Genomic DNA, 13,340 nt, shown 5'->3' with positions numbered 1-13,340 from the left:
TTTCTCTCTTCCAGATTCTTTTATTAAATCAACATCTTCATCTTTCCTTCATCTTCTTCATCGTATATTCATCTTTCCTTCATCAACTTATTCATCATCTTCATGAGAGAAAAAAAAACATAAAATTAAAAAAAACGAAATTACATAATTTAAAAAAAAAAAACATTACAATTAATTACATTTCCTTAAAAGCACTTCTAATTTCAATTCCTCATTATTTACATCACAAAGCATCATATAGGAACAAAACAACAAAAAACAAAACTGATAGTTTTTTTTTTTTTTTTTAAGCAGCAAAGTATATTAGTACAAAATAAAAAGAGTGATGCATGTCATTTATCTCAAGTGACTGAATTTATACAAACAAGTAACGACTCAGCTCCATACTTGCATAAACAAGAAAGCCATCAATAAAAGTAAATTCCGGACAGTGGCACATCTAAAAGGGTTCTCAATTTTTAGAATCAAATGGCAAAACTGATATTATGTTATATATATATATATATATATATTTGTCAAACAAATTCTAATATGGTTTCAATTATTTATTACTATATTATTTAATATAATAAATTTTTTTTAGAGAAGCTAAAATGGTATATAAACTCAAAAAAATGAGTCTTTCCTAGCACAAGGTGTACTACAAAAGAAACATACAGGTCCAAAAGTATTTACAAGAAATTTGTAGAAAAAAGCAAACTATAAACGAAAATAACAATTAGCCTATGCCCAACATTGTGAACGGACTAAGCCACCAGCCATGTAAATTAAAGGGAAGAGTGGTAAATTTCTCCTTCAACCACACAAATGTGAGAGACTTAATTTTATCCACCACCTGTGACACCGAGCAAGATTTGTCTGTAAACAACCTGTTAATATAATAATAACTACAATGGGTGCATAATATTTACAATGGGTGCACTGTAAATTAATTTTCAAAATTTTATCATATCAACTAATGTCTAAAAAAAAAAAGCTCTCAAAAAAAAAAAACTAATGTCTTAAAAAAAAAATATTGACTTAATGAAATAAAAACACTATCAAATATAATCAATCGGACCGTTGAATATGACCTTATTGGAATAAGAACGAAGTATGAACTGGAGTATTGGGAATTAGAATCTTCGATGTAAGTCGATCTGACAAACTCCAACAATGATCAATGGCGCTCTCCGTAAGTAGAAGCTCGTTGAATTGCTATTCTTAACAACATTGAAGTTTTGAACAATTTTCAAGTTTCAACAATCATAGAATACACACGACATTTTCCCTCCCTATCAATTACCCTATATGGTAATATGAATAGTGAATATAGTATCCAAATCTATTTATAAAGATCTGGATTGGACAGTCGTGGTGTAGGTATGGCAAGCAAAGGTGTCTTCTTTTTGAGAATGATACCATATTTCTCTAATACATCCAACTTTTCTCCTTAAGGTATTGTCCAATCAAACGAGTGCATAAGGGTGGCTATAGAGTATAAAACATTCCTCTCAGCCATTGCTATTCCAGCACATATCCTTCTTCCAGAACCAAAGGGGAAATAATTGAAGTCATTCCCTTTATAATCCCATTTACCATCCAAGAACCTCGTCGGATCAAATTATAGCGGTTTCTCCCAAATGGAAGGGTCTCTATGAATAGCCCAAACGTTCACAAACACACAAGACCCCTTTGGAATTGTGTAGCCTCCTACGTTGGTGGTTTCACTTGGGCAATGAGACATTAGAAGTGGAAGTGATGGGTGCAAACGAAGGGTTTCTTTCATTACTGCTTGCAAGTAGGGTAACTTGTGAATATGAGACTCTTCTACTAAGTTATCTTTCCCAACCACTGCTTCTAAATCCTCTTGAACCTTCCTCATTACTCCTGGTTTGTTCATCATTTCTGCCATTGCAAACTCAACGGTATTGGAGGATGTGTTTGATCCACCAAGTACCATGTCCTGTTCATACAAACTCAATGGTATTAAGTTCTTCAACACGCGCCTTAGGTCACATGTTAGCATTCTCAAATAAATTTTAATTTAAATCAGAGTTAAACAAACCATATACCGCATAAAAAAAAGTGAGAAGACGCTAAACATTAATGTGTAACAAAGGTAGCATACCAGGAGAAGAGCCTTCACGTGGGTGCTTGTGAATGGTGTCTTGGAATCACCTTCCTCCTTCAAATTCAACAAAAACTGCAAAAAAATCCTTACTTTCACTCTCCTTTCCTTCTACATCCTTCACCATTCGTTCACCAATCATCTTTTCAAATATTCCATCAAAACGAGGCACCAAAAGATTCATATCTTTCACAATACCCTGCAAATCAAACCGAGCCAACGAAGGAAAAAAATCCGACAAGTTCGGCTTCCCTATGAGCTGCACCATCTCCGCTGCTGTCTTCCTAAACTCCGCTCCTAAGCTCTCCCTCTCTCCGTCCTCCATTGCCGAACCCCACATCATATTAGTAATCACGTTTAACACCGTCAAAAACACTTGCTCCCCAACACTCACCGTTGATCCGGCACAGTTGTGAATATACTCTACCATTTTCCGAACCTCACCACTGTAACGCCCTAGTCGTTATTTTATTATTTTTAGAATTAGTTAGAGTCTTTTGTGTGTTTTTAATTAATATATGTGATATATGTGGTGTGTAGTATTTATTTATATAATTTATTTAATATAAATAGAATAATATGAATAATCGAATTAATTAAGAGTTTGGGGAATAATTAGAAATTAATAGTAATAAGGGAGGTTTTAATGAAAAAGGAGAAGTTATAGTTTTAGGGAGTTAAGGAAAGAAAAATCAGAAAACAGTTTAACGTGAAAACAAGTGGAGAAGAGAAAAGCTAAGGCAAGGAGAGAAGACCAAGAGAGAAGAACTTAGGAACTGATTTTGCTGTGCTATTTGTATTTGCAATTCTAAGGTAAGGGTGGGATCATCTTTCAATAGTCATAATATGTAATTTCTGAAAATTAATCAATTAAACTGTTCTTAAGGTAAAATTGGGAAAATAAGGGTTAATGATGATTTTGAAAGAAAAGGTGTAAGAATCAGGTTTATAATGTTGTATTTGAATGATTAGTATGATTTCTTAATCCATGTTGTTGATATTGATCGTAATTGAAATAGAATATGATGGATGAATTTTGGAAGTTCTGTATGAATGCTTGATTGGGCTGAATTGATGTTGTTGATGTTTAGTTGCTGTTCCTTTTGATGTCTGATTGTATATAGGACTTGTAAACATTTCTGGAAAACGTTTTGGGTGATCAGGGGATTAAAACTGGGTTTTTGGAGTGAGGAGAAGTCTGAAAATCGTAACTTTTACCCTACCCAGATGAGTGGTCGCTTAAGCGAAGCACCCGTCGCTTAAGCGAACATTCATGTAGCTGCCTAAGAATTAGATTTTACCCGTTCGCTTAAGCGAACAGTGAGCGAGCTGGTAAGCGAAAATTAAGTTTGATTCTGCCAAGAATTCGCTTAAGCGAGCCGTGAGCGACCCGTAAGCGAACTGAACCCAGACCTACTGTAAGATGGTCGCTTAAGTGAGCTAGCCGTCGCTTAAGCGAACTGAGTGTTAGTCAGCCTTTTTCTGAACCTTGCTTCGTGCACTAAGGGATCCTTTTGAGTACTTCCAGGTGTTCCTTCTAGCTTGTATAACCTTTGTATAAACATAAAATCCTACTTAATTTATGATGATATTTAGTTGGTTAACTTTTATGAATTTTGAAGATGTTGGAATACCTGAATCAAGTGAATGAAACATGTTGCATTAAGGGGTGGTGAGTCATATGAGTACATATGCATTTGTCGTTGAGTTGTATGCAGATATACACAAGTGGAGTCAGTTGCATAAGCATAAAAATGATGTTATGATGAGGACTTCGGTCCTGGAACGCTTTGTCGTTCAAAAACGATGGAACACTATGTTGTTCAAAACGATGTTATGATGAGGACTCATGTCCTGATAAAAGAATGCTTTAACCATTCTATAAAGATGAGGGCTTCGGCTCTGATATGGTACCACATGCATAGTTGCATTTGTTGAGGAGTCTTAGTGGAGTTGTCATGTCTTGCATGAGTCTTAGAGGTGAAGTCGGGTTGTCGCATGAGTCGTTGTTTACTATTTCTATTACTGTTGGATGATGAAGTTGCTAATGATGCTATACTATAATTGCTGAATGATTATGATGATAGGGTGTTAGATTCATTTATGTTATTATATATTATTATTATTGTTTGAGAATCTCACCCCTTCTGCTTGAAAATGTTGCCCTTCCTATGGGTAACTTGCAGGTGATCCTGAGTAGTAGGTGGTGGCTCACACTGTCTAGGGCTCTGATACGTGGGATGGGATTTTATTGCTTGAATTTTTTCCTATGTATCATTTTTGAAATATTGCTGATGTAGCCCTTTGTGATTGAATTTTATGTTGAAATGGCTTTCATGCCAAGAATAAATATTGTAGACTTATTGATGTTACAAATATTCCGCTGCAAGTTTAAATGACAATTTTATGAATGACGTTTGACTAAATAGATTTTTTTTATATATACTCTATTTAGAAGATTTTTAAATGAAGAAATGTGGCATGCCCGTTGTGATTACTCTGATGATTGATGTATTATTATTATTTTAATTGATTTTGGAAAACGGGATGTTACAATTGGTATCAGGGCAGGTTGGTCCGTCCAGCCAAGTAGTAGAGTCGTGTTGAGCCACCTAGGATAGAGTGTTAACTCTAAATGTTGTCTTTGTTGTTTTCTGATTGCTATTTCTTATGTAGAATCTTGTAATGGCTGGTCGTAACGATGCTGTTATCGCTGCTGCACTTGAGGCTGTTGCTCAAGCTGTAGGACAGCAACCAGCTGCTGCTAATGGTGAAGTGAGAATGCTGGAGACTTTCCTGAGGAACCATCCACCAGCATTCAAGGGAAGGTATGACCCCGACGGAGCCCAAACATGGCTGAAGGAAGTAGAGAGGATCTTCAGAGTCATGCAGTGCTCAGAGGTGCAAAAGGTGCGGTTCGGGACGCACATGCTGGCCGAAGAAGCAGATGATTGATGGGTAGGCCGTTTACCTGTGTTGGAACAAGACGGAGCTGTGGTGACATGGACTGTATTCAGGAGGGAATTCCTGAATAGATACTTTCCGGAAGATGTCCGAGGGAAGAAATAAATAGAATTTCTAGAGTTGAAGCAGGGTGACATGTCTGTCACGGAGTATGCAGCTAAGTTCACGGAACTTGCAAAGTTTTATCCTCACTACACTGCGGAGACAGCTGAGTTCTCCAAATGTATCAAGTTCGAAAATGGTTTGAGGGCTGACATCAAGAGAGCCATTGGGTATCAGAAGATCAGAATTTTCTCGAAATTGGTGAGTAGCTGTAGAATTTATGAGGAGGATACAAAGGCTCATTATAAGATGATGAGCGAGAAAAGGAATAAGGGTCAGAGTAGCCGCCCGAAGCCCTACAGTGCTCCTGCTAACAAAGGCAAACAAAGATTGAATGATGAGAGGCCGCCTAAGGGGAGAAATGCTCCTGTTGATGTTGTTTGTTACAAATGTGGTGTGAAGGGCCACAAGAGTAATGCTTGCACTCAAGATGAGAAGAAATGTTTCAGATGTGGTCAGAAAGGTCATGTGTTGGCTGAATGCAAGCGTGGAGACATCGTTTGTTTTAGTTGTGGCGAGGAGGGCCACATTGGTGCGCAGTGCATGCAACCTAAGAAGGTCAGAACTGGAGGAAAGGTATTCGCTTTGACTGGTACTCAGACTACCAATGAGGATCGACTTATCAGAGGTACTTGTTTCTTTAATAGTACTCCTTTAATTGCTATTATAGACACTGGTGCTACGCATTGTTTCATTGCTTTAGAATGTGCATATAAGTTGGGCCTAATTGTATCTGATATGAAAGGGGAAATGGTTGTTGAAACTCTAGCCAAGGGTTCAGTAACTACTTCTCTTGTGTGTTTAAGGTGTCCGTTGTCTATGTTTGGTAGAGATTTTGAGGTCGACTTAGTGTGTCTGCCGTTGTTGGGAATGGATGTTATTTTCGGGATGAATTGGTTAGAATATAACCGAGTCTGTATTAATTGTTTTAACAAGACGGTGCACTTTTCTTCTGCGGAAGAGGAGAGTGGAGCAGAGTTTCTAACTACTAAACAGTTGAAGCAGTTGGAACGAGATGGAATTCTTATGTTTTCGTTGATGGCATCTTTGTCGTTAGAGAATCAAGTGGTAATTGACAGGCTACCAGTGGTGAATGAATTCCCTGAAGTTTTTCCAGATGAGATTCCTGATGTGCCACCAGAAAGAGAAGTTGAGTTCTCGATTGATCTCGTCCCGGGAACGAAACCAGTGTCGATGGCATCGTATCGCATGTCAGCTTCTGAATTAGCCGAGTTGAAGAAACAGTTGGAGGACTTGCTTGATAAGAAGTTTGTAAGACCCAGTGTTTCGCTGTGGGGAGCACTTGTGTTATTGGTGAAGAAGAAGGATGGTAGTATGAGGTTGTGCATTGACTATCGTCAGTTGAACAAAGTTACAATAAAGAATAGATATCCACTTCTGCGGATTGATGACTTGATGGACCAGTTGGTGGGTGCTAAAGTTTTTAGTAAGATTGACTTGAGGTCGGGTTACCATCAAATTAAAGTGAAGGATGAAGATATGCAGAAGACGACTTTTAGGACACGATATGGTCATTACGAATACAGAGTGATGCCTTTCGGTGTTACTAACGCGCCTGGTGTGTTCATGGAGTATATGAACCGAATTTTTCATGCTTTTCTGGATAAATTTGTAGTGGTGTTTATAGATGATATTTTGATTTATTCTAAAACTGAAGAGGAACACGCCGAACACCTGAAGATTGTGTTGCAGATTTTGAAGGAGAGAAAGTTGTATGCCAAGTTGTCGAAGTGCGAGTTCTGGTTAAGTGAAGTGAGTTTCCTAGGCCACGTTATTTCTAGTAATGGTATCGCGGTTGATCCTTCGAAAGTTGATGCAGTATCTCAGTGGGAAACTCCGAAGTCGGTGACCGAAATCAGAAGTTTCTTAGGTTTGGCCGGTTATTACCGTAGGTTCATAGAAGGATTTTCAAAGTTGGCACTTCCGTTGACTCAGTTGACTTGTAAAGGGAAATCTTTTGTATGGGATGCTCAGTGTGAGAGTAGTTTCAATGAGTTGAAGCAAAGATTGACAACTGCTCCTATTTTGATTTTGCCAAAGCCGGAAGAACCTTTTGTAGTTTATTGTGATGCTTCCAAGTTTGGTTTAGGAGGTGTGTTGATGCAAGATGGTAAGGTGGTAGCTTATGCTTCTAGGCAGCTGAGAGTTCATGAAAAGAATTATCCTACGCATGATTTGGAGCTGGCTGCGGTGGTATTTGTTTTGAAGATTTGGAGACACTATTTGTATGGTTCAAGATTCGAAGTGTTTAGTGACCACAAAAGTTTGAAATATCTGTTTGACCAAAAAGAATTGAACATGAGGCAGAGGAGATGGCTTGAGTTATTAAAGGATTATGATTTTGGCTTGAACTACCATCCGGGTAAAGCTAATGTAGTTGCAGATGCGTTGAGTAGGAAGACATTGCACATGACGGCCTTGATGGTAAAGGAGTTTGAGTTGCTCGAACAGTTTAGGGACTTAAGTCTCGTGTGTGAATTGTCATCTCAAAGTGTGCAGTTGGGTATGCTGAAGATCAATAGTGATTTCTTGAATAGTATCAGAGAAGCACAACAAGTTGATGTCAAGTTTGTGGATTTGATGGTTACTAGTAATCAAGCGGAGAATAGTGATTTCAAGGTTGATGAACAAGGTGTGTTGAGATTTAGAGGCAGAATTTGTATTCCTGACAATGAAGAATTGAAGAAGTTGATTTTAGAAGAAAGTCATAAGAGCAACTTAAGTAGTCATCCGGGAGCTACAAAAATGTATCATGACTTGAAGAAGTTGTTTTGGTGGTCAGGTTTGAAGAAGGATGTCGCTCGGTTTGTGTATGCATGTTTGACTTGTCAGAAGTCTAAGGTTGAACATCAGAGGCCTGCAGGTTTGTTGGCACCGTTGGATGTACCGGAGTGGAAATGGGATAGCATTTCTATGGATTTTGTGACAAGTTTACCTAATACTCCGAGAGGGCATGATTCGATATGGGTTGTGGTAGACAGGTTGACGAAGTCGGCGCACTTCATTCCGATTAATATCAGTTATCCAGTAGCTCAGTTGGCGGAGATCTACATTCAGAATATTGTGAAATTGCATGGGGTTCCGTCGAGTATAGTGTCAGATAGAGACCCAAGGTTTACTTCGAGATTTTGGAAGAGTTTACAAGATGCGTTGGGTTCGAAATTGAAATTGAGTTCAGCTTATCATCCGCAGACAGATGGTCAGTCGGAAAGGACGATCCAATCTTTAGAGGATTTGCTAAGAGTATGTGTGCTTGAGCAGGGTGGAACTTGGGACAGTCACCTACCATTGATAGAATTTACATACAACAACAGTTACCATTCGAGTATTGGTATGGCACCGTTCGAAGCTTTGTATGGTCGGAGGTGCAGGACTCCTTTATGCTGGTTCGAGTCGGGAGAAAGTGTTGTGTTGGGGCCGGATTTGGTTCATGAGACTACGGAGAAAGTCAAGAAGATTAGAGAGAAGATGAAAGCGTCGCAGAGTCGACAAAAGAGCTATCATGACAAGCGTAGGAAAGACCTTGAATTTCAGGAAGGTGACCATGTTTTTCTGAGGGTTACTCCTATGACGAGCGTAGGACGTGCATTGAAGTCGAGGAAGTTGACTCCAAAGTTCATCGGTCCTTATCATATTTCAGAAAGAGTTGGAACTGTGGCGTATAGAGTTGGATTACCACCTCATCTTTCGAATTTGCATGACGTATTTCATGTGTCACAATTGCGGAAGTATGTACCAGACCCTTCGCATGTTATTCCGAGAGATGATGTGCAAGTTAGAGATAACCTGACAGTGGAGACCTTACCTTTGAGGATTGATGATTGAAAGGTGAAGTCTTTGAGGGGTAAAGAGATACCTCTTGTAAGAGTTGTTTGTGGTGGAGCAACTGGTGAAAGTTTGACTTGGGAACTGGAAAGTAAGATGCAAGAATCATATCTTGAGTTGTTTGTTTGAGGTAAGATTTCGAGGACGAAATTCTCTAAGTTGGGGAGAGTTGTAACGCCCTAGTCGTTATTTTATTATTTTTAGAATTAGTTAGAGTCTTTTGTGTGTTTTTAATTAATATATGTGATATATGTGGTGTGTAGTATTTATTTATATAATTTATTTAATATAAATAGAATAATATGAATAATGGAATTAATTAAGAGTTTGGGGAATAATTAGAAATTAATAGTAATAAGAGAGGTTTTAATGAAAAAGGAGAAGTTATAGTTTTAGGGAGTTAAGGAAAGAAAAGTCAGAAAACAGTTTAACGTGAAAACAAGTGGAGAAGAGAAAAGCTAAGGCAAGGAGAGAAGACCAAGAGAGAAGAACTTAGGAACTGATTTTGCTGTGCTATTTGTCTTTGCAATTCTAAGGTAAGGGTGGGATCATCTTTCAATAGTCATAATATGTAATTTCTGAAAATTAATCAATTAAACTGTTCTTAAGGTAAAATTGGGAAAATAAGGGTTAATAATGATTTTGAAAGAAAAGGTGTAAGAATCAGGTTTATAATGTTGTATTTGAATGATTAGTATGATTTCTTAATCCATGTTGTTGATATTGATCGTAATTGAAATGAAAATAGAATATGATGGATGAATTTTGGAAGTTCTGTATGAATGCTTGATTGGGCTGAATTGATGTTGTTGATGTTTAGTTGCTGTTCCTTTTGATGTCTAATTGTATATATGACTTGTAAACATTTCTGGAAAACGTTTTGGGTGAGGAGAAGTCTGAAAATCGTAACTTTTACCCTGCCCAGATGAGTGGTCGCTTAAGCGAAGCACCCGTCGCTTAAGCGAACATTCATGTAGCTGCCCAGGAATTAGATTTTACCCGTTCGCTTAAGCGAACAGTGACCGAGCTGGTAAGCGAAAATTAAGTTTGATTCTGCCAAGAATTCGCTTAAGCGAGCCGTGAGCGACCCGTAAGCGAACTGAACCCAGACCTACTGTAAGATGGTCGCTTAAGCGAGCTAGCCGTCGCTTAAGCGAACTGAGTGTTAGTCAGCCTTTTTCTGAACCTTGCTTCGTGCACTAAGGGATCCTTTTGAGTACTTCCAGGTGTTCCTTCTAGCTTGTATAACCTTTGTATAGACATAAAATCCTACTGAATTTATGATGATATTTAGTTGGTTAACTTTTATGAATTTTGAAGATGTTGGAATACCTGAATCAAGTGAATGAAACATGTTGCATTAAGGGGTGGTGAGTCATATGAGTACATATGCATTTGTCGTTGAGTTGTATGCAGATATACACAAGTGGAGTCAGTTGCATAAGCATAAAAATGATGTTATGATGAGGACTTCGGTCCTGGAACGCTTTGTCGTTCAAAAACGATGGAACACTATGTTGTTCAAAACGATGTTATGATGAGGACTCATGTCCTGATAAAAGAATGCTTTAACCATTCTATAAAGATGAGGGCTTCGGCTCTGATATGGTACCACATGCATAGTTGCATTTGTTGAGGAGTCTTAGTGGAGTTGTCATGTCTTGCATGAGTCTTAGAGGTGAAGTCGGGTTGTCGCATGAGTCGTTGTTTACTATTTCTATTACTGTTGGATGATGAAGTTGCTAATGATGCTATACTATAATTGCTGAATGATTATGATGATAGGGTGTTAGATTCATTTATGTTATTATATATTATTATTATTGTTTGAGAATCTCACTCCTTCTGCTTGAAAATGTTGCCCTTCCTATGGGTAACTTGCAGGTGATCCTGAGTAGTAGGTGGTGGCTCACACTGTCTAGGGCTCTGATACGTGGGATGAGATTTTATTGCTTGAATTCTTTCCTATGTATCATTTTTGAAATATTGCTGATGTAGCCCTTTGTGATTGAATTTTATGTTGAAATGATTTTCATGCCAAGAATAAATATTGTAGACTTATTGATGTTACAAATATTCCGCTGCAAGTTTAAATGACAATTTTATGAATGACGTTTGACTAAATAGATTTTTTTTATATATACTCTATTTAGAAGATTTTTAAATGAAGAAATGTGGCATGCCCATTGTGATTACTCTGATGATTGATGTATTATTATTATTTTAATTGATTTTGGGAAACGGGGTGTTACAACCACGGCGGAGTTCATACACTGAATCAAGACTTTTATTGCTAAGCATCTTCACCACACAAACTTTCCTCAGCATCCACCACTGTGGTCCGTACGGGCTCCATGATATATCTGAGCCACCGTATGTAGCTGCTTTTCCGGCAGCAGGGGGATCACGGTTGGTGAAAACGGTGTCGTAGTCTTTAAGAACTTCACGAGCTGTGGAAGGTGAAGTTATGACGATACCGAGTTTGCTACCAAGCCTGAGCTTGAAAATTGGGCCGTGGGTTTGGGCTAGCCCGACGAAGTAAGTGTGGAGTTCAGGATCGAGAGATAGGAGGTTACCGAAGATAGGAAGGCCCGGCGGCCCTAGGGGTAGGTTATGGGACTTTGATTTGAAGAAGAAGATATATAAGTACTAAATGATTGTGGAAATTGTTAAGAGTGTGATGAGGAGTGTTGTGGTATCACCTTTGTACCAATCTTTCATGTTCGTGTTTTCGAACAAAGAAATTGTGAGTGGAATCATGATGGTGTTATTTGCCTATTTTGTGTTGTGTTTAGGAAGTTAGATAGGAAACAGTGTTGAAGATAGTAAGGAGCGGCCATCAATGGAATGGAAATAAACAAAAAGAAAACAGTATATGGATATTTTGCATGAAGGGTGTGGACGAGAATGAAGGAAAATGTGTTACAATTACTTTGACGTCAGTTGGATACACGCATGCAAGAATACAAAAATACATGTGTTTATTTCTTCTATTATATATATATATATATATATATATATATATATGGGATAGGATCAAATGACACCAAAGTGTCAAATTAAATTTGACACCAAATCCTAACCATTAATTCAACATTAATCCAACGTCTCTCATCAATTTATTAAATGCTCACATGCTTGAAATGATCCAAACTTTAATTTTAGAAATAATTTATTCTTTCTTTTCTTGGTTGATTAGTTCCCATTTTTGTTATATTTTGTATCAATAGATAGATGATTGCCATTTGATTTCTCCCTACTATTTTTTAGAGAGTCTAATTACTAATTTTTTTTTGGCTTATCTTTGTATCAATTTTTTTTTTTTGAGGGAACTTATCTTTGTATCATGTTTATATTGGCTACGCTTTCATTTGTTGTATGGTATTATTCTTGAGTTCATGGTACTAATTTTTGTTGTTGACAAAATGCTGCTAATATTATTGTGTCGGGTGTTTTAGCATTTGTGTTTTGCTTTCGTTTAATAGCGTATGTTCTTTTTAATTTTGGAACTAATCGTTCATTCATTATCCCAGATGCTCTTTATAAATCAATTTTCTTTGGTTTCTTGTAAGAAAAATAAAAATAAAAAAGGTCAATATGAATAAAGAAATAAGGATGATAAGCCCTTAAAAAAAGGATGGTTGTGAATAGTGTAAAGAAACCATAATAATACTATCATATAATTTTGGTAAATAATTAACCAAGAGAAGAAAGAATATTTTATTTCTAAAATTAAAATTTGCATCATTTGATCAAGTATTTGAGTATTTAATGAATTGATGAGAGACGTCGGATTAAAGTTTGATTAATGGTTATGATTTGGTGTCATTTATATATATATATGAGGTTTGCTAGGATACATCAATTAGTTTTTATTAAGGTGTGAGGTTTACTAGAATAATGAGTGTATCCTAGTAAACTCCACGTCTTAATAAAAACTAATAGATGTATCTATATATATCATTAATAATATACTAGTATATGATGTGGTAGTACCTTTTAAACTAGTATCTTATATTAAAATGTGTCACGTTAGTGTAAGAGGAAAATGATGAGTTTAATTTCAGACAAAATTTTAGGACAAAAACTGATCATTTCGATATAATGACATCAAATTCCAGAAAAAAATGTTAAAATAAAGAAACTAAAATTGAAATCAAGTCTTTATATAACAAGACATATAATAGGTAGTAAAAAAAAGTTTTTCAGTTTTAAAACAAGAGAAGTAATGCCATGATATTATTTTTTTGAGGGGAAATAATGAAATAATAATTCTTTTTAGGGGAAGTAATGCCATACAAATATTAAAATGAAATAT

The 13,340-nt window shown here is 36.8% G+C and overlaps 2 pseudogenes; both read right to left on the bottom strand.

Annotated features, from left to right (window-relative positions):
- Window positions 1-1,271: 1,271 nt before the first annotated feature.
- LOC120580827 (flavonoid 3',5'-hydroxylase CYP75B138-like) lies at window positions 1,272-2,045 on the bottom strand (annotated as a pseudogene).
- Window positions 1,751-11,947, bottom strand: LOC120580826 (flavonoid 3'-monooxygenase CYP75B137-like; annotated as a pseudogene).
- Between the last annotated feature and the right edge of the window lie 1,393 nt (window positions 11,948-13,340).

The sequence above is a fragment of the Medicago truncatula genome, chromosome 6, assembly GCF_003473485.1.
Source record: "Medicago truncatula cultivar Jemalong A17 chromosome 6, MtrunA17r5.0-ANR, whole genome shotgun sequence".
Taxonomy (NCBI): domain Eukaryota; kingdom Viridiplantae; phylum Streptophyta; class Magnoliopsida; order Fabales; family Fabaceae; genus Medicago; species Medicago truncatula.
This window is presented reverse-complemented; position numbering and strand designations above follow the sequence as displayed.